An 11335-nucleotide genomic window follows, 5' to 3' on the forward strand; every position below is an offset into this window, starting at 1 on the left:
GGAGCAAATGAATGACTGATGATGAAGGTAAAAGCAAAGCAGAAATAAGAATCATGAAAATATAAATATTTCATTACCTTTTTATGATGATTATAGGCATGATGAAGCCGTGTCCTATTGGTCTTGGAATCGGGAATTCCAAGCTCCTGACACACCTCACCCCAGAAAGTGGCTTTCTCGTCACCTTAATCATTTTCTTTTGTTTTGGTTGTGGCTCGAAGCTTCTCAGTGACAGCCAAAAGGACTTCTTTTGTAATTTATTTTTTTCTTGGCTGTAATTGAAATGTCAAAGTTCTGTCATTTCTTTGTAAAAAAATATGAAATTGAAATTGTGTGACAAATAAGAAAAACGTACCTTCCCAAACGTTGAGAAAACAAAGACTCTGAAAAGACATAACAAGTTAAAATCTTATATTCAGTTTAGACTTTTTTAACTGTAATAAACAAGAACATTGTTTGATTTTCAAAAATAATACATCTTGAAAAAATACATATCCGTTGACACTCGTTATGGGGATTCTTAAATTTGGACATGTTAATACAATTTGAAAAGAAAATGTATCATCCCCGGACCCCCCAGCAGGGTTTTTGTTTACAAACGTGTCATCTGTTAAAATGTGAGTTTGCAGTGTGTTGGGTGGAGAAGAGTGCAAATATCTTTTAAAAATGGAGGCTATTGGTGTCCTCATGAATTTACCCAACGTGATGTAATGGAAAACAATACTCTGTAACCTGAAACTGTAAATTCTGTCTACAGTTGTTGCTGACAAATAGTAGGGAAACTAGTGTGTAGAAGGTGTCACGCCAACTTTTCAAAACAAAGTGAAATTCGAAAAATTGCGCCAACCACACATAGACTGTATATATAAAGCAACCACACAATTTTAATAAACAGGATAGGATTAGTCTCTTTTTTTCGAAAGATGTGTAATAAACAATTCATATAAACATTTGTGTTTTATTTTCGAACACAATTATGTGTATATAACAATTTTTCTGTTGAAATACATATATAGTACCCTCGAAGTGCCTCCATTACAGATGAGATTGACAGGTGTATTTACGCGCTCTGTTAACGCAAGGACATTGGTCGTTTACACAATCGAGGGGGCGGGGCAAACATATTTTGCATAGAAGCTTTCTAAACCATTCATTTATTATTATTATTATTATTTATTTATTTATATGTGATCCGCTCTATCGAAATCAGTTGGAAGTCGCAACGGCTAACTTTTATTTCCAAAGTCACACGATAAATACATTTGCGAAGCTTGTAAAGGGAAGATGACAGCTCTCACTCGCCAATCTGCTCTTCCGCAGCGCCACTCCCCCTCCCTCCGCTGAAATATGAATGTAAACGTATAGTAATCATAGATAACACGGCAGGGTCCGTTACAGTTTGTTTTCATCTGATTCCAAATAAACAAAGTCTTGGCTTTCAGAATATTATACTTGTTTCGGCAAATTCAGATGATAAATACAACTTTGAAGCTTGTAGCGGCATAATTACAAGCGGAAAACGGATTAACGTAACGTCACAGCAGGCATATCAACAGCTGGTGTTTCCCCGGGAAAAAAACGCTAAAATACACACACACACACACACACACACACACACACACACACACACACACACACACTTTCATTCGCTTCGTATTGATCTGTAGATGTGATTTGATATGTCGTTTGCAGTGGTGTAGTGGGCGTTGGACGCGGGGGTACGCCGTACCCCCACTTATTTGGAGCAGGATCTTTTTTTCAATAGTCTAATAAATATAAAATCATTGCCAGTGTTATCAGTTGCAAGTGTGCATTTGTTGTAATAATGACAAAAACATAATATATTTCACAGTAAGTAATTATAATAAAAAATAAAAACAATTTCCTTGTTGTTTGCATAAGTAGGCTATATTTTTCGTTTTGTTTATTTAATAAGTAATTTCAGGACAACTTTGGGAATTTTGTTTGTTATGAGGCGCCCTGCGACTTTCTGCCGCTTTCCTCTGTGGTGCAGTGCTGATCGTTTCACCACGGAGGAAAGCACTTCACAAATTGCAGTAGGCCTACCCATAAGGAGCTGTACAAATGCCGCAGTTTTTGCATGGCTGTGTCTTTAGTTGAAAGCCCAGTGGCGATCTGCTCATCTCTCATCGAAATAATATGCTACAAAGGGGCGGACTGGCCATCTGTGTGTTGAACTTTCCTGTCGGCTCCCAGACCGTAGTCGAGGAGGGCAGAAGCAACAAGCTTCACGTTCAATAACCCACTTTAGCTTAAATGACTGGAGAGAGGCGAGCTCTTCTTGGGAGGCCGTTGCATTTATTTAGCTGTTCTTCTGTTTCACAAAATACATCACAGAACTCTGTATTTCTGCTTCCTCGTTTCACTTCCAGAAACATACACACGTTCCCTCACTGTCGCTCTACCATCCAGAAACACACATGCACAACCCCTCTTTATCTCTCTCTTAAAGGGACAGCGATCTCATCTCACTCTGCATGACCCTAATACTTGTAATCTATTGTAATGTACTCTGCAGGGGAGTTTGACAGGTTATTACTGAAAAAGTACACGATAAAAGTACTTGATTATACTTGTGGTGGTAGTTCAAATAGTACTGAGTCCAACAGTACATCTTTCACTGAGAACTTATGGCAAAAAATGATTTTATCACTCATCAAAGATGGCAGAAAACATGCATTATTGTACTCTGGAGGGGAGTTTGACAGGGGATTACTCAAAAAGTACACGATAAAAGGACTTGATTGTACTTGTGGTGGTAGTCCTAGTAGCACTCTATCCAGCAGTACCACTTCCACTGAGAACTTATGGCAAACAAATATTGTATCTCTCATCAAAGATGGCAGAAAACATGCATTATTGTACTCTGGAGGGGAGTTTGACAGGGGATTACTCAAAAAGTACACGATAAAAGTACTTCATTGTACTTGTGGTGGTAGTTCAAATAGTACTGAGTCCAACAGTACATCTTTCACTGAGAACTTATGGCAAAAAATGATTTTATCTCTCATCAAAGATGGCAGAAAACATGCACTCTGCATGGGAGTTTGACAGGGTATTACTCAAAAAGTACACGATAACAGTACTTGATTGTACTTGTGGTGGTAGTCCTAGTAGCACTCTATCCAGCAGTACCACTTTCACTGAGAACTTATGGCAAAAAATGATTTGATCTCTCATCAAAGATGGCAGAAAACATGCATTATTGTACTCTGCATGGGAGTTTGACAGGGGATTACTCAAAAAGTACACGATAAAAGTACTTGATTGTACTTTTGGTGGTAGTTCAAATAGTACTGAGTCCAACAGTAGCCACATCTTTCACTGAGAACTTATGGCAAAAAATGATTTGATCTCTCATCAAAGATGGCAGAAAACATGCATTATTGTACTCTGCATGGGAGTTTGACAGGGTATTACTCAAAAAGTACACGATAAAAGGACTTGATTGTACTTGTGGTGGTAGTCCTAGTAGCACTCTATCCAGCAGTACCACTTACACTGAGAACTTATGGCAAAAACAAATATTTTATCTCTCATCAAAGATGGCAGAAAACATGCACTCTGCATGGGAGTTTGACAGGGTATTACTCAAAAAGTACACGATAAAAGTACTTGATTGTACTTGTGGTGGTAGTTCAAATAGTACTGAGTCCAACAGTACATCTTTCACTGAGAACTTATGGCAAAAAATGATTTTATCTCTCATCAAAGATGGCAGAAAACATGCACTCTGCATGGGAGTTTGACAGGGTATTACTCAAAAAGTACACGATAACAGTACTTGATTGTACTTGTGGTGGTAGTCCTAGTAGCACTCTATCCAGCAGTACCACTTTCACTGAGAACTTATGGCAAAAAATGATTTGATCTCTCATCAAAGATGGCAGAAAACATGCATTATTGTACTCTGCATGGGAGTTTGACAGGGGATTACTCAAAAAGTACACAATAAAAGTACTTGATTGTACTTGTGGTACAAGTCCTAGTAGCACTCTATCCAGCAGTACCACTTTCACTGAGAACTTATGGCAAAAAATGATTTGATCTCTCATCAAAGATGGCAGAAAACATGCATTATTGTACTCTGCATGGGAGTTTGACAGGGTATTACTCAAAAAGTACACGATAAAAGTACTTGATTGTACTTGTGGTGGTAGTTCAAATAGTACTGAGTCCAACAGTACATCTTTCACTGAGAACTTATGGCAAAAAATGATTTTATCTCTCATCAAAGATGGCAGAAAACATGCACTCTGCATGGGAGTTTGACAGGGTATTACTCAAAAAGTACACGATAAAAGTACTTGATTGTACTTGTGGTAGTAGTCCGAGTAGCATTCTAACCAGCAGTATCACTTTCACTGAGAACTTATGGCAAAAAATGATTTTATCTCTCATCAAAGATGGCAGAAAACATGCATTATTGTACTCTGCATGGGAGTTTGACAGGGGATTACTCAAAAGGTACACAGTAAAAGTACTTGATTGTATTTGTGGTAGTAGTCTAAAAAGTACTGAGTCCAAAAGTACCAATTTTATTGTTGGTAGCAGAAAAAAACATGCATTCTCTTGCGTTAGTGCCACTTCTCGGCAATTACCGTAAAGGCGCTATAAATCGCGCACTCAAAGATGAAGAACTGCTCATTTGACCAAGCAAACTTGAGAGACGGCTGAGTTGACCGCAGTGTGTGTGTGTGTGTGTGTGTGTGTGTGTGTGTGTGTGTGTGTGTGTGTGTGTGTGTGTGTGTGTGTGTGTGTGTGTGTGTGTGTGTGTGTGTGTGTGTGTGTGTGTGTGTGTGTGTGTGTGTGTGTGTGTGTGTGTGAATAGCGCATTTAGTGTGTGCGTGAGAGAGAGAGCGAGAGAGAGGGACCGGTGCCAGCAGCAGGGACCGTGTTGTTAGCATCTGGTTAGCTAACTGCACTAACGGACATACGGAGCTGTTTGTTCGAGGGGAGTGATTTGTAAAATAGCCCTAAAGAAAAAGAACATCTGCTTACAGTTCTGTTTGATCTGGGTGTTAAGAGATGTATCCATAGATCTCTTCATGTTGCTCTCAAAGTGCACCAGATTGATGCTTTTAACTTCAATATTTTAAAAAAATCTTCCCGGGGGAGCATCCCCCCAGGCCCCCCTACAGGAGGTGAGGTCCGCTCCACACTCGTAAAAAATAGCACTTTACCCCTGCCTATATGCCGTGAGCTGATTATCGAGCCTTCATTGTAACAGTCGTGGGTTTGCGTGTGGGAGAGTGCTTTTGTGCGTGCTCTATAGTGCCCGTAATAGAGAACCGCAGTGACACGTCCAAAAACCCAGAAGTAAGTTAGCATTTTTAGCACTTCCGGTTCCTTCGTCAAAAAGCAATGCATTTTTTCCATAGGGTTTTGGAAAATAGCTCGAAATAAGGTCTGTGGTTGACACAAATTTAAGAGATAAATCACGTTTTGTTCTACGACATTAAATACATCAGCAGTGACCCCACTGGTGATTTTTGAAGAGTTTATGTGTCTGAAAAACGATGGTTTTACCGAGTGGCTGAAAAGGACTACAGAAATTGTCGAGGCCGTTTTACGTCATTATGCCGAACACGTAAACACTCCCGCTAAGTTTGTTTTCCCCTGTGTTCTGCTTGAAAGCAAGTACCTGCCTATCTTTAGTATCTGTATATCTATATCTGACCATTAGAATCTGTATTTTTGAAATTGTCGTTTTTAACACCGTAGTTTTACAAATTATAGAATAATTAATTACCAGTGTTTTCCAATTTTACTCGGCAGTTAGTTTCGTTAGCTGACGTTAGCTAAAGCTAGCGCTACTAGTTAGCTACGCAATGGTTTGTTGCTTTGCTCCGGGTTGCAGCCACAGGTCTTCGCATGAAACGTGCTTGTTCTATCGTTTCCCGGCCAATGTTTTCCAAAGGAGAGTCTGGATTCGTGCCATGAGGTAAGCTGACGTTACATTTTTGTCCATGTCACGGTGAAATGTAAATGATGGGTAGTGACTGTGTTGCCGTTTTAAAGATGGCGCTGCTGAAAAGACTGCAACATAAGTAAAGATAATGAATACATCCTATTAAAACCTGTGTGGCTTATATGATAAGTCTAATTAGTACAAGCAGCATAACGTTTCACCATGTAACTAAAGATTGTAGTCAGGGAAATCAGTTTGACATATTGAACTAATAACAAATCACCTCTGGCTGGCAGAGAACTCTGCTCCATAGATTCTCTTGGACGTAAAATCACATGTACATTTTACATTTATATTCAATTTAATATCCCATCCCTCACATACTTTTGTATATATAATAACTTATATTTTGTTTTTCTTGTTGTTCTGTTGCAACACAAACATTTCCCAAATTGGGATCAATACAGTAATATCTTATCTTAATTAATTAAGAAATATAACTATTATAATTAGTGTAGCAGCTGACACCTATTTTCAATATGGATTAATCTACCATTTATTTCTTTAGTTGAATTTTGATCTATAAAAAGGTCAAAATAGTGAAAATGTTCACGAGACTTATCAAAGTGCAAGGTTATAATCTTTAGATGTTTTGTTTTAGCCTATGTACTGTATGTCTTAATGCTCTTATATGTGACGGGGTGACTTCCATGAAACTAATATTTTATATCTTCCCAACAGACGAGCTGACAGGAAACCTAACACTCTAACAACCACAACATTGCAAAGGCGAGTAAATGTAAATGAAAAACGATTCACAATTATTATTTTTTTCTTCTCCTTTCTTGCAGTGAGGTGAAGCTGACCTTGCACTTGGTGCCAGTAAGGATGTTCCTCACGCAGGCTGAATGTTTCTCCTTCCTTACTGACACAGAAGCCCTTGATTTGCAATGCTTCACTAATTGTCATTTCCCTGGCTCCGTAGGGACACTTTACCTCCAGCACAGCGGAAGACCCTACCAGACCATCTGGAGATGCCCCCAACAATCCTGACTCATGGACCTGCATCTGGGTTGCAGTGGTGAATGCCCTGACGCCCTCACATTCATTCATAGTCCCCCACTGTACAGACAAAACACCATCAAGGGCCTGTTGTTGCCCTAGCACCCTGGCAATAAGGGAAGCAGTCACACGCTTTGACCTCAGGACAGCTCCAAAGTTGCTGGCAGTCAACCTTCCTTTCCTGAACAAATGTCAGTTTGGGTTGGTTCGCTGACCAGTGGTAGCCACCTGAATTGCCCTCTGTTGCTCCTCAGACAATGCCATGCTTGCCACAATTGCCTGATGCCCAACAGATTTGATAATTTCAGGAACAGTAAGTGTTTCCAAGCTGTAGTGTTCCTCTTCTGGTTCGGGGGAGAGAAGCCAAGAAATTCCTGAGAACCTGCCCCCGAGTCTGTCCCTCAGCCAGTCACGATCTTCGGAGGTGGGCTCTCTTGTCAGCGGGTTAAATTAGTTATTGGTTGGAGGAAATAGCTCCTCCACTGAATGCGTACGTTTAGCTGCCTTTGGCTTCTTCCAATGACAGGGGGTGTCAGTGCAGCTGAAATTGTGGACGGCAAAGATGGCTAATGCAGCCGCATGACTGCATTTCCATTCTCCACATGGGCATTCACATTTTGTGGAGAGAATTCCCTCTTCTTCTGTAGATACCTGTGGTGGGGGGATTGTTTTATTATTTAAAATATATTTACATTTGTAATGCCTTCCCAATTATCCCTTTAATTCTTTATAGCCTACTGTATGTTTATTTCATTGATATGTCTGTGTTTTCTGGTGTTTAATATTTGTAATAAAGATTTCATGTGACACATAAAATGGATTTATTGATGGGAATTAATGTCACTAATGTGAATAAATTAACTCTAGGTTAACGGTACTCTTGCTATCACTACTCACCGACACTATAAACCGTGTCCCTCATGCTAGCCCTGACAACACCGGTAAGCACACCTTCATCTAGGCTGCACTGTTTTACGTGTCCTGACTTCTAGTGGTTCTCTCCTCTATCTACACTCTTCTTGTCATCTTTGTAAAACAATATCAGACCGTTAATTGACACAGCCATGACTTCTAGTTAAATTCAGTGTGGCTCAAATGAAAAGCTTTGTTAAAATATGCAAGCGCGAAAAGGCAAAGTCAGCTTTATTTTAAAATGTTTTACATGTGTTATACATCCAGAAATCTCGAAATATCGTTTCCCACAGTGTGACATGTATACATAAAACAAAACAAAAAGGGCCTAGATAAAGGTGGTATACATTAAGCAAAACAAAAAGGGCCTAGATAACCGGGGTATACAGTTTAAAATGTTAATATATTTAAAGTGTTCAAAGTGCAGTTTCAGTGCAAGTCAGTTGAAACGATCTTAAGTTGGCGTGACGTTGAAGTCCTGCGACCCTGCTGCTGTACTGGCTTGTAGTTCATCTAGCATAACGTTAGCATTTTGCTTCTGGCGACTAGATTTATGATTCAAAAATTATAAAAGTAGGGTTGACATGTGGAGATTATCCGGCTGAACAAAACATGATCCCTCTCTTAAATGTGTGTAAACCACAGACCTTATTTCGAGCTATTTTCCAAAGTCCTATGGAGAAATTGCATTGGTTTTTGACGAAGGAACCGGAAGAAGTTTACTTCCGGGTTTTATGACGCGTCACTGCGGTTCTCTATAGTGTTCACTGGAGTCCAACACCTCAGCACCCCCACTCAAAATATTTTCCCCCGCCTCTGCTTGCTAGCCTGTTCCACTCTTCGTTTTCCGAATGCCAGGAAGGATTCTTGCCTGAAGGAAGTGACTCGGAAGACATGTGCTACCAAGCAAGCATCCTCGCGATTGAGAAACGGTCTCGGAGTCGGTTTCTTCTTCTTCTTCTCTCGGTTTTTAGGCGGATTGCATATATACATGAATCTCACGGGAGTCACTCCTCAGTTTATACCGTGTTTTGTTTCAATTAATGTATCATTTAGTTACAAATACAAATTGTCCCTGCCAAATAAACGTTTACTGCTTTGGGGGGGTGCTGCCTGGGTTGGATGAAAGCGGTCCGTGCTGGGGTACACATAAATACGGATATATATATACAGTGGGGCAAAAAAGTATTTAGTCAGCCACCAATTGTGCAAGTTCTCCCACTTAAAAAGATGAGGGAGGCCTGTAATTTTCATCCTAGGTATACCTCAACTATGAGAGACAAAATGAGAAAAACAAATCCAGAAAATCCCATTGTCTGATTTTTAAAGAATTGATTTGCAAATTATGGTGGAAAATAAGTATTTGGTCAATAACAAAAGTTAATCTCAATACTTTGTTATATACCCTTTGTTGGCAATGACAGAGGTCAAACGTTTTCTGTAAGTCTTCACAAGGTTTTCACACACTGTTGCTGGTATTTTGGCCCATTCCTCCATGCAGATCTCCTCAAGAGCAGTGATGTTTTGGGGCTGTCGCTGGGCAACACAGACTTTCAACGTCTCCCTCCAAAGATTTTCTATGGGGTTGAGATCTGGAGACTGGCTCGGCCACTCCAGGACCTTGAAATGCTTCAATTTTTATTTTGTGCACTCTAATCAATATTAATCAAACTATTGTTCGTTTATACATTTTAAGAATGGCGTTTATCTTTTTTGAGAATTAGTTCTTATTTTATTTGTATTTATTTGGGTCTACAACAGATGATACAAATGTCTGTGTCAGTAAATGTGTACTAACAGAGGCGGGGGTGTGTGTGGAAATAACGGGGACAGAGCTGGCTGCTGTCAGACGATCAGCTGTGCAGCGTCATCACAAACGGACGTCGCTTCACGTGACGCTCCGGAGGAAAGGACGTCCCATTGCTCTTAAAACTCATTTCCCTGCTTCTCGTGGTTTCCTTGCGTCTCTCCATGCTTCCCTGGTGGGAGGGCAACATAGACGCAGGGAAACGACGCAAGTGAGGGACGAAAGGACTTCATTTAACCGACCTGAGACGGGGCCTAGGTGTGATACAAAGTTTTAACAAGACTGCAGACTTAAGTCAAAAAGCTGTGTCCTGACAAGATGCCTCTAGTAATACTTATTCTGCCCGCCCCCCCCCCTCCCCCTCCCTTTATATCAGTCTTTGTATTGTTGTAATAGTTTTTGCATGGGCTAAAGTTCATGCTGGTAACCTGACCTTTATGTGTACATGTCTCTAGTCTTCCTCTCTTGGAAGTTAATAAATACAAAATTATTTGGAATTTCACCTTCTGTTTGGTTGCATCTCTAACCCACATCGCTCATTCTCCTGATCCTCCACAAAGAGCGCCCCTTGTCCTTGTTCTGACACATTCATTATTTGTAAATCTTTGTTTCTTGAACCACTTAAATGGACATTACATGTATTGTATCTTTAGTAACTCTGGGACACTAATTTCCTTTAGGATAAATAACGTCTTATCTTATCTTCCTTAACATGACAGAATAATATGAGCAATTCTTTGAAATGTTGAAGCAGGTATTGAACATTCTCTGTCACAGGCTAGGGGTCTCCAGGTACTTCTTTCTTTAGGACCATTTGTTCTGAAACTCCAACAATATACCTTGGCTGTGTGTACTCACACCTCCTCTGAAGGAATGTGGACCTTTGTGCCTCGTTTCAGGTTTGCCTTCTTTCATAAATACTGAACTCAACTGGAACGCTCCAGATCCCTCACTTATTCCGCCTGCTTTCCCCATCCACACAGCTGGCACTTTTTAACTCATTACATATCATTTCATATGATTATTAGATTCCAATCTCTTTAAACCTTGGCCATTTGTATCTCACCTACTTGATTTATTTTGATATGGTATCAGATTCACTGATCTCAGAGAATGCTTTGATTTCTCTTGGTTGAAGGATTCAACTTCTTCATATTCAACGTTTTTCTAGTGAAATGTCAATGTAGCGTCTAACCCAGACCTGGGCACTGTACGGCCCCCGGGCCACATACGGCCCTTTGGTTGACTCTGACCGGCCCGTGTAAGGTTAATTGGAAATTACAAAATAAACATATTTTCTAATTTTACCTCATGCATGGACTAAAGCTGCAATGCTTTTATTTTGAAGTTGTTTTTTATTCACGTACATAATGACGCAATACGTAAAATCAAGACGTGCGCGTTATTGGATAATTTTCACAAGACGACTTTAGCGCTCAAAAATGTCAGCTGATGCTAAAAAAAGAAAGGTAGATGCCGAATGTAGGGTTTTCAACAAAAATTGGACTGCTAAGTATTTATTTACTGAAGTCGGAGGTAAAGCCGTGTGTTTAGTTTGCGGGGAGCAGATCGCCGTGTTCAAGGAATACAATTTGAGTCGGCATTACGAGACGAAACACGCG

The 11335-nt window shown here is 40.0% G+C and overlaps 1 long non-coding RNA gene across 1 annotated transcript; it reads left to right on the forward strand.

Annotated features, from left to right (window-relative positions):
* The first annotated feature begins 361 nt into the window (after positions 1-361).
* LOC307035214 lies at positions 362-8503 on the forward strand. Its single transcript, XR_013807050.1, has 2 exons — positions 362-5965; positions 6674-8503. It is a non-coding gene; the product is annotated as an uncharacterized lncRNA (long non-coding RNA).
* Positions 8504-11335: the final 2832 nt, after the last annotated feature.

This window comes from Notothenia rossii (genome assembly GCF_949606895.1).
Source record: "Notothenia rossii genome assembly, chromosome: 4".
Taxonomy (NCBI): Eukaryota; Metazoa; Chordata; class Actinopteri; order Perciformes; family Nototheniidae; genus Notothenia; species Notothenia rossii.